We start from the raw sequence: 10,954 nt of genomic DNA, 5'->3' as shown, positions 1-10,954 counted from the left end.
TAAGGGGTTATTTTTATTTTTTTTTTTTTTTTTTTTTTTTTTTGTGGTACGCGGGCCTCTCACCCCTGCGGCCTCTCGCGCAGACTCAGCGGCCATGGCTCACGGGCCCAGCCGCTCCGCGGCACGTGGGATCCTCCCGGACCGGGGCACGAACCCGTGTCCCCTGCATTGGCAGGCGGACTCTCAACCACTGTGCCACCAGGGAAGCCCTGCTCTTGTTTTTTTAATGAAGAAATTTACCTTCACAACTGAGGAATACTGATCTATAACATATTCTAATTTTTCTCTTACATGGAATATTGTGTCTCTGTCTTTACAGACTCTCATTACACTTCTTTAAAGAAAAATATTCTAAAAATGCTCATTTTTCCATTTTTTAATCATTTTCAGAGAAAGTACTACATAATAAAAAAAGCACAGATTTTGCAGTCTTAGAAACTTACATTTGAATCCTGCTTCCACTATATATGAGCTGTGTGACCTTGAGATAATTATTTAATCTCTCTAAGTTTCAATTTCTTTTTTGTAAACAGCAGATAAAAATAATGACCTTATAAGTCTGTGTTGGGAGCACGATAGGTAATATAACAAAGATTCTAGAGATTCTGATGTGACCTGCAGAGGCAGACACTCAGTAAAAGTAGCTATTACATCATAATATTACTCTTGCACTAGCTTTAATAGTAATTGGCGTGTTTTCACAAGATGAGCTTTAGAGCCATAGTGATGATTACTTTGGATTAGAGACGGGAAGCAGTATCAGTCTTAGCTTATGTCTCCACACATTATTTTATGACCTCGTATGTCAGGCTCCACACTTCTCATTGGAGTTTATGGATGACAGTAGTACTTGATTTCCGCCTTTGGGGAGGTCTCTGTCTAATGAGGGAGATGAGTGAGTAAATGAGTCATGTGAATACAGCGTGAAAAGCGCCACGTGAAGTATGAGCTGCAGGGCTTGCTTGACGGCTGTCAACTGGGAGGAGGTTAGATGTGAAAATGGAAAGGCACAAAGCTTGCAGGACCTTGCAGAGTCTTAGATAATGATTTTTTGGAAAGTGCAATAACTTCTCAGTTCCCTAGAGAGGATACTCATCCACACCACTGAGAAATACTGCAGCAAGTTGGTAAAGACGCCAGAATCTGTTAAGGGTAAAAAAATGTTTTAAAGATTTTAACAAGAGAGAAGAGACTTTCCACTCTGTAATAAATGTTTTTCTTAAATCTACTGTTTTGAGGTTATGTTTAATGGAGGTGTGTTATGCAGATTAATTCTTGCTTAGTATTAATACTTTCATTACAAAATTATTACATGAGCACCATAGAGAAGTACATAAACTAAATGGCAGTAGTCTTATCTCCCTCTTCAGACCCACACCTCTCCCTTGAGGTCACTTAAGTACAATGTGTGGCTTTTCTGTACACACAATTACATGCACACATTTTCTTTTACTTTGATTAGAAGTAATTATTGTTATAGTGAAGAGGCAACGAGCACATATTCTAGAGGGAGGCAGTCTGACTTCCTTTCCACTTATTGGCTGTTGATCTGGAACTCCTGGGCTTCAGTTTCCTTATCTGTATAGTGGAGATGATAATAATACCTACCTCAAAAGGTTATGAGCACTTAGAACAATTCAGGCATACTGAAAATACTCAATTAACGTTTGTTATTCTACTTGATCTTTTTATGCATAGTATTTTATGTTATAGTTATTTCACATAACAGTGTATGACACAAAACTTTTTGTGTCATAAACCTACTGATTCTTTTTAATGGCTACATAGTATTCCACAGGGTGGCTGTAACATATTTTAAAAAGTCCGTATTGATGAGCTTTTAAGTTGTTTTCAGATCTTTTTCTATCCCACTCATGAGATAGTAAATGTCTTTTTCACATATGCAAGGTATCTCTTATTTGCTTAGTACTTATCATTACATTCAGTTTTAGATGCTACAAAGAATACTGTTTAGGAAATTGTAAATTGAATCCATTGAGTTGAGAAATCAGTTAGAGAGATATAACCAGTTTTCCTTCCTCTCCCTTGTTTATATGATGTGATATCATATAGGATAGAAACAAAAAAGAGTTTTAAAAACACTCTCCTAGAGATGGGTTCTCAGAAATATTTGTTGAATAAAGAATATTCAGGAAGCCTTCTTCAAATGCTACTGGATGGTGGAAAACTCTGATGACCTTAACATTTAAATTTTATTTTAAACTTGTATCGACCCTGAAAAAGACAAAATCAGAGTTTTGGAGTGAAACTAGATTGACAGTAGAATCTCTGATTACAGTATCTTTTTTGGAGAAAGGCTCACCACATATTCTCAGCTGAAATCTTGGGAAGATTCAGTCCTTAAGTTATAAGCATTTTAGACATGTCCTGACTTTTCTTTATTCTTTCTGAGAAAAGTATAGTTGGCAAGGAAAAGAAATGTCAAAACATGCCTTTAAACTGATATATACTCAAACATATATTTGACCTTTCTTTTTTCAACAAGAATTTTGAAAGTGCTTTTTAGAGACTAAATATTAGGTCTTTCTTAAGAATGTGTGTTTACACATTTTTTGAAAGAAAAGTAGGGAAAGGCCCAGTCAAAATTATTTAAAACTAATTTTTTACAAGATGTTATTTATAGAAGGAAGTTAATCTAATTTTTTTTCTTCCTATTTACAAACGTAATAGATGCTACTTGGGGAAAAAATGTAAAATATATAGCAAATTAGTGTGTGGAAGAAATGTGCAGCAAGGGAGGTAAAATTTCCTCATAATCCCATCTCTAAGAAATAACCAGTTAGCAACTTGCTATATATTCTTTCTTATTTTTCTGTGCGTCAATAATATGTGTATGAACAACATGGATTATTTGATACATACCATTCTATAACTATCATGTAAACTCTTTTTTTCTTTACAGAAGTGTACAAAGATTGTACAGCGTAATGTGTGCTCTATCTAAAATTAACCAGTGTTCCATTTTTCTTAGTTGCCTCAGGTCCTTTAAAGGAATCAAACACTAGACATAAAACATAAGTTTCCTTCTAGTACCATTCAACTACCATGGTCCTCCAAAGTAGCAATGATCGCAAACAGGATAAGTATCTATTTCAACTTGCTTTTTTTTTTTTTTTTTAAATCAGCATCGTGTTTTCAAGATCTGGTTATTTTGATGAATTTAGATGAGTGTTATTATCCATTCCCCTGCTGCCCTACTGACATTGGGTTTTGTATGTATACATAGAGTTGCACTAAACATATTTGTAAATATTCCTGAATATACATGTAGGGAACTTTTCTAGGGTGATTACCTAAAGATAGAATTGATGGGTCATGCTGGACGTGCAAGTTCAATTCTACCAGATATTGCCAAATCTCTCCAAAGTGATTGAATCAGTTGCCTTTCTACCAGAGCATCTGAGAATGTCTGTTTCCACACATTGTTGAACTATTTGGGTTTTGCTAATCTTATGAATATTAAATAATATCTCATTTTAAGATTATTTACATATAACAGTGAAAGTTTTCTCTCCTGAGCTTTGAACGTTTATATAATTTTTCAATTTTTCTATTTGCTGTTAACATTTTTGTTGTAGATTTATAAAAGTTGTCATTTATTTCGGATACCAATCTTTTGTTTTGGGGGTCAGGGATACATACATGCTGTAGACAAAGGTTATGTTGCGATATTTTTTAATATTCCTACTAAATTATTTTGCCTCATCTATCATTTTCTGAGCATGGTAAGATTTAAAAAACCCACTATAATCGTAGATTAATCAATATTTTCCTATAATCGTCAGTTTTTGCTTTATATATTTCAATACAAATTCAGGAATGTCAGATAATCTTGGTTGGCTGTTGTTTTGTATTGTGTGGAATTCCTCTGTATTAATGAATTTGCTTTAAATTGTATTTGGACTGTTGTTAATGTTACTACACTGCCTTGCTTTTTTCCTGTTGGCTTAACGTAGCTTTCCTACATCCTTATAGTTTTCATATTTTCCTCAAATTTTGTTTACAGCTACTTTTTTACGTCTGTTTGTTTTTTAATCCAGCCCATCTGTTTTAAATAAGGAAAGTTAAGCCGTTTGCCTTATTCTAGTTATGGCAATATACTTGGGCTTTTAATTTGGGGTTTCTGCATATGGATTTTTCCTTTATTTTTTTCCCTCCTTCACAGCTTCTTGTTATGCCAAGAAAGTTTTCCGTATCCTTTGTGATCTTTATTTTCTACTGGTTTCTGTCCTTTTGGTGGCAACTCATAATTTTCATGAAGATACTTTACTATCTGCCTAACAAAGTTTACTCTCTTGAAAAAGACAAGGACATGGAAGAGTCTAGACACCCACTGAATTCATCTGTTTATAACTTCCTCTCTGTTGTCTCAAGTTTCAGTTTCAGCATCAAGTTGAGAATATCAATTACGATGATTGTTTATGCTTGCAGTCAATAGTTGGATTTACCAGCATATTTTATTGATTTGCTCAGCAAAGTGTCTTGCATCCAGTTCCTCCATTTGATTTTACTTTTCTTCTGTGCTTTTAGCACTTTCTCAGTGTGCATCTATAGGTAAGAAAACCTCTTCGTCTTTAATGGCTGAAAATATGTTTATTTTGCCCTCACTCTTGAGTTCCATTTTCCTCTGGTTTCTATGGCTCCAGTGTTGATTCACAGCCTTTGTGCAGACTTAATAGGCCAGCAGAACCATTCGCTTTGCGCTCCACTCACCGCTATGATGTCCTGTTGTTCTGTTACGTTCTTAGTTCACAGAGATGCTTATCTTGTTTTGAGCATAGCTCTCCCTTTCCTTATCAAGTATAATAATGATAAAGGGAAAGTCTTCAAAGCTACCAAAAAGAAATGGCATGCTATCTTTAATTTTTAATCTATCATTGCTGCTGAGGAAGCCAAGTAGAGGGTGTAAAATCACAAAACTGTCTTTAACCAGATGTCAATGTCTTCACTAGATTTTCTACCTTAAAAAAAGGAAAGAAAAAAAAATCAACTTCATAGCCTGGTCTTTCATTTTCTGAATGAACTGTAATTCAACCAGTCCCCTTCTGAGGGATTTTGGGCTTGTTTTCAATTGTGCCTTAGTACAAATGAAGTACAACATACTTGTGTATGTATCTTTGTACACTTATGTTAGCATTTCTATATGATAAACCTACATACATTGAATTCAGGGTAGAAATTATGTTCATTAAAATCTTGTGACAACCTTTTGTATTATGGTTGCCTTAGTTAAGGTTAGTTAGCTTAGTTAAGGGTACACACTTTACCTAGGCATGGATCCTAATGCACCATTTCCCTGATGTGTGACTTTGGGCAAATCTCTTAATCCTTAGTTTCCTTATCTGTGAAAAGAAGACTAATATAGTACGTACCTCATAGGGTGGCTGTAAGGATGAAGTAAGATACTGAAATCAAAACAATTAGTGTGGTATCTAACCATTACTTATTATTTGCTAAAGACACTGACATGAGCTAAAACAACCTGAAGGTTGCTGAGACCTGTAGAGGTTTTCAAAAGCACTGGTGAGATACATGGGTGGGGCTGGGAGTATATGGTAGATCTCTGTACCTTCTGCTCAGTTTTGCTCTGAAAACAATTCTGAACTGAAAACTACTCTAAAAAATATAGTCAGCTTAAAAAAGGAAAGAAAGGAGGAGAGGAAGGAAGAAAGAAAGAAAGAAAAGAAGAAAGAAAGGAAGGAAGAAAGGAAAGAAAAAGAAAGGAAGAAAGAAAGAGAGAGAGAGAAAGAAAGAAAAGAAAGGAAGGAAGGAAAGAAAGAAAAAGAGAAAACACTGGTGCCTGGGGGAACCCATTGGAAATTATGATTCGATAAATTGGAGGTGAGAGCGAGCATCTGTATCTTTAAATCTCCTTGGCAGATCCTAATGCACATCCAACTTGGAAATGCCTGGAGGCAAAGTATTTAAAAAGTGAAAGTAAAAAAAAAACCCTTCTCTTGGAGTTCATGGTGGTGGGCTTCCCTTGCCCCTGTGGACCTGCTCCAGATTCAAAGGTCAGCCCTCCACAGTCATTTTACTGCAAAGAGGAGCACTTCATCCTCCTGAGGCTTTGTAACTCCCACTGCCTGATGCTAAGGACGGTTGTCTTCTAACTCAGCCACCACCACAAAGACGTATTTATTCATTTGCTCTGGCAAATCAGTGATCCTGTTTTACACGAGGTTCATTACCTCCGCAAACGTTAATTGAGCACCTATGGCCAGACATTGATTACACTAAGTGTTAGGAAAACATCAGTGAGTAAAGGAGGCTTAATTCCTCCCCTTAGAGAGCTCAGAGACAGTGAGGGATACAAGCCTGAGGTGACTGGGGAGGGGGCGGGGTTGACGAGGGAAGACAGGGTACTCCCCAGCACAAGTGACTTCTACTGAAACCCGAATTCCCTGGTGTCCAGTGGTTTAGGACTCCGCGCTTCCATTGCAGGGAGTCTGGGTTCCATCCCTGGTCAGGGAACTAAGATCCCACAAGCCGCGTGGTGCGTCTAAAAAATAAAAATAAAAAAAAATCTGAAACCGGAGTTATCCTGTGAGGAGGGAAGAGTGTTCAAAGCAATGGCAATGGCATAGCAAAGACTGGGAGTGCCACATTTAAGACATTCAAGACACTGGATTTTGGGGTAGAAAAGAGGCCAAAATGAGATTTAAAAGGCAAACTGAGACCAAATGTTTAGTGTTTTACAAACCAGTGTTTTTAACCAATGTTAAAGTCTGTTAGCAGCCCTAAGAGCGTTGAAACATTGAAAGGCTTTCAGCAAAGGGATTGCCATGATGAGATTTGCTTTGGGGGATGGCCTCTGGTTAAGAGCCTAGCTAAGTTGCTGTTGGGAGAGTTCAATGTCAGGTGATGCTGGCTGCATCTAAGGTAGTGACAGTGACATAGAGAGAAACCAGGGGGTGGGCAGTGGTGGTGACTCTACTGCCTCTGTTTGAGAGTTTACCTTGAGGTGCCCACAGCATGGCGTTGTGTAGGCAGCCAGTTATCAAGGTCCAAAACTCAGAAGAGATCTGAATTGGAAATCATTTAGGAAAGTTCCTTTGTATTATTTTCAGCCCTGAACCAAAAGATGGCGTAGAAGTTTTTTTGTTTTTTTGTTTTTTTTCAATTCTAAGCAAACATCTTAGAGCTACAAAGCCTACTTGACCAATGTTCCAGCTACACGTGAGTAAATAAGATTTGGCTCCAGATAGCAATTACTACTGGCACCTCTTCCTTTCATCTCATGAGACACAAAGTAATTGTAAACATCAATCGAGACACCACAGACTCAGCAAAGGAAAAAAGTTCACTTTTTCCCTGTGGGGAAAAACTTAAATGATTTTCCCTTTGTCTTCATTGCAGGTGTGTGTGTTGTACGGCTTGCCAAGCCTCCTCGTCAACTATGTTTGCAAGAAATAGACATGATCCTATCTGTGTTGTTTGTATTGAAAGTATTCCCAACCTTGAAAAGCATATTAATGTTTAATGAACTAAAACAGACTCTTCTGTAGGCAATGCCTTGATCTGTGCCCTTTCTTTAAAGGTGTTAACACCACAAAGGATACAGAGAGTAGAGTTTGGCTTCCCTTGAGAATGTCACACTATATCACGTGGCCAATTTAAAAACCTCCCTTGTGCTTCCCTCACACTGTTTGTATATAACTTATCTTTTCTCCGCTGGGGGAATAAACGTGCGTTCTGCCGTGTCACCTGTGGTTGGTGGAGTGGTGACGAATGACTGTTTTATGGTGTTTTGTGGGTGTGGGCTACATGACTTTATTTGATATTTTCTCATTCCAGGTAGTAATACCAGCCACTGACTGTTTTCTCTATTAAGATTGTGAACTTACAAGGCACGGTGTGTATTTAAGATCTGATTACACAATTAAATAGGTTTTTTTCTTTCTGATCTACTTGAAGTTGTAATATGGATATTTACAAAACTAATAGACAGAGGTCTACAGTTTACTTAACTTTTAAGAGAAACCAAGCTCCTAGATAAAAACAAACAAATAAGCAACTTACCAAAGAGAGGTGAGTTAAAATCTTATTCATAAATAATAATAATTTGCAAGAACAAGCAATTCTTCTGAATTTCACCTAGGTATCCTTTAACTGTTGACAGTTTCATCCATATATCTTTCTTTTCCTTTCACTAGTTTATTACTTCCACATTAAAATGTTCAAGGAAACTCTTGCCAATTACCTTGAGCAATTACCTATACCTCAACCCACTGCTTGAAGGATTTTTAAGTCGTTCACATTACATAAGATTCTGTACAAATGGTAATAATTATAAATAATATTTAAGTTTTAGAGACTTATGACAAGGTATTGAGAAATTGAAATAACAATAATGATGATTCTTTTCAGTTCTCCTTCAACCACACCGAAAAGATACAGAGGTGCTAATGCCACCATTTCTTTTTATTCATGATGTAGGAAACTAGGCAGTTAAGGAGAATGAATAAAAACTATTCACATGTGTTTTAATGTCATCAGAGTCCCTTTAATTGCAGTGACTGCAATTGATTAATAGACTAATTTTCCAGTGATCATGAATAGAGCACAGAGAGGGAGAGAAAGAGCATAAATAACTTAAATCTACAGGTAGGCAAAAAAAATCAATCTTAAGGAGAAAAATATCTTTCCTAATGCGTTCTGTTAGCTGCAGTGGTAAAATTGAGAGGTTTAGGAGTAAAACCCTTTTTCCATTCCTCCTCTTTCTTTCTGCTGGAGGTAACCACACACTATACAATGGCGATACGATATATTGTTTGCATCGTTCACATAAATCTTATTATTTATTGCATTGTTACATGTGCTGTGACCTCCCACCTCTGTCTCTCTCTCCCTTCTTCTCTCTCGTTCTCTCTCTCTCTCTCTCTCTCTCACACACACACACAAAGCACATATGTCAGACACATAATAAATGTTCTACACGTGGTAACTATTATCATTACTCTTCACTCTTAATGACAACTTGGATAAAACATTTTCAGCTATTGAATACATAGAACTCTTTTTTTTCTTATATGAACGGCACGTTATGCTATAACATCAAAACACTCGATCTACAGTTGACGGAGTGAGTCTGAACACACACTTGCAGAACAAAATTTGGTCTCTGCGTAGCCCATTTGGTGATTAACGGTCGTATTCACTCACATGATTTTAGTCTGTTCCACCTCTAGTATGTATCTGGGAGGAGTAGAGAGACGGGAATACGGGAGGGGTCTCCCTTACTGCATTTCACAGATATCTTCCATAACTCAAATCTAATCTGTACAATGATGTGGTTTGCCAGGAATGTGAAGAGCCTTAGGTCACTCACTGGATGCAGATGATCAGGCCTCTGCAATAATCACAAAAGCCTTTTGAAAGACACACAGATGTGCTTGGTGTGGTCATCTGGTCACGATAAGCATTTTCAGCGTTTTGTCTTCACCTTTGCCCCCTACTCAGCGTGAGAAATGTCAGGAATTTATTGGCTTGTTTTTGAGGTCCACCTTGGCTGAAGTTAATAAGATAATACCTTCATCTGTGTACATCCACTCACAGGCCCTAGCACTGTCCAGGCTGAAGGGATGAGAAGGTGAAAGTATCCTGTAGGCAGATTTATCACCCCGTGAACCAAAACATGCAGGCAAAATTTCCAAGGTTGGTTTTGTATTATTCAAGAGTTCAGGGAGCTCTGTGCTTTTTATCATGCTCGCAAATGAAGAAACAAAGAAAACACAACTTTCCAGTTTCAATAAAGATAATTTATTTGGGGGAAGGAAAATAAAGAATCCTTACTCGAGCAGTGCACAGAATGGGTTTCCTGTGGTTGTAAGCCATAATTGTAGGGTTTTGTTTCATTTTTGTGTTTGGTAATTCAGTTAAATGCTCTGAAACGTGATAGTCGCCTCTTGAATGACCTTGTGTTTTAGGGAACATTGATGTGAGTTGCATAACCTTTTAGACTTAGATCTCTGGAGTCTTGTAAAACCACACACAGATGACTAAAATGTCTCAAGTCAAAGGACTATTTGCCTTATCACATGAATATACTCAATTAATTTATCTTTGTTGATAAGCTCACAATAGGGAAAGTATACACTCCATTTACTATTTCTGCAATTTCCCACAAGCCTATAAATATTTCAAAATAAGTTTTGGGGATTTTTTTTAAAAGCTCACAGATCGTCTCCCAGGTTTCTTCATTAGTCAGCTAACTGCTATCCCTCAGACTCTGGCAGCTGTCTCACGAGGTAAACTGCTGGTCACGGGTAGAATCAGACAGGGAATGATGGTTAGATCAATTCATCGCCAATACTGGAGAAAAATACAAAGTCTCCAAAGTGTGTGTCCTGTTTTAATGGCCTAAGTCACATGATTTTCATACACGTTTAAAACAAATGTAAGGGCTTCCCTGGTGGCGCAGCGGTTGAGAGTCCGCCTGCCGATGCAGGGGACATGGGTTCGTGCCCCGGTCCGGGAAGATCCCACATGCCGCAGAGCGGCTGGGCCCGTGAGCCATGGCCGCTGAGCCTGCACGTCCGGAGCCTGTGCTCCGCGGCGGGAGAGGCCACAACAGTGAGAGGCCTGCGTACCGCAAAAAAAAAAAAAAAGTAAGCCCCTTGGTATGAGATTATTTCTCTAGTGGAACCTCAGTATACAGTACCCCCGAAACCCTATAGGTAACCTACTATCATGTCCTAAAGTCTTCAGGACTCATAATCATATATATTCTAGTTATGCCAATCGTATGTAGTCTATTTGAGTATGTGTCTTTAATTCATTTTTAAAAGTCTAGATATGCCAATAGGGGCTAACTCTCTAGGGGTTATAAGAGGCCCAAAGACAGTGGACTGATGGACTAGAAGATGTCGTTATGCAAATAGTCTCCAGAGTGATGACGCGGTAGGAGACAGGAAAATGAGCCGTCGGGCCA

At 37.7% G+C, this 10,954-nt stretch overlaps 1 protein-coding gene across 1 annotated transcript in view; it reads left to right on the top strand.

Moving 5' to 3' along the window:
* Positions 1-10,954, top strand: part of FREM2 (FRAS1 related extracellular matrix 2) — a 149,199-nt gene that overhangs the window by 98,920 nt on the left and 39,325 nt on the right. The gene's annotated exons all lie outside the window — the stretch shown is intronic.

The sequence above is a fragment of the Neophocaena asiaeorientalis genome, unplaced genomic scaffold, assembly GCF_003031525.2.
Source record: "Neophocaena asiaeorientalis asiaeorientalis breed wild unplaced genomic scaffold, Neophocaena_asiaeorientalis_V1.1 scaffold59, whole genome shotgun sequence".
NCBI classification, from domain to species: domain Eukaryota; kingdom Metazoa; phylum Chordata; class Mammalia; order Artiodactyla; family Phocoenidae; genus Neophocaena; species Neophocaena asiaeorientalis.
This window is presented reverse-complemented; position numbering and strand designations above follow the sequence as displayed.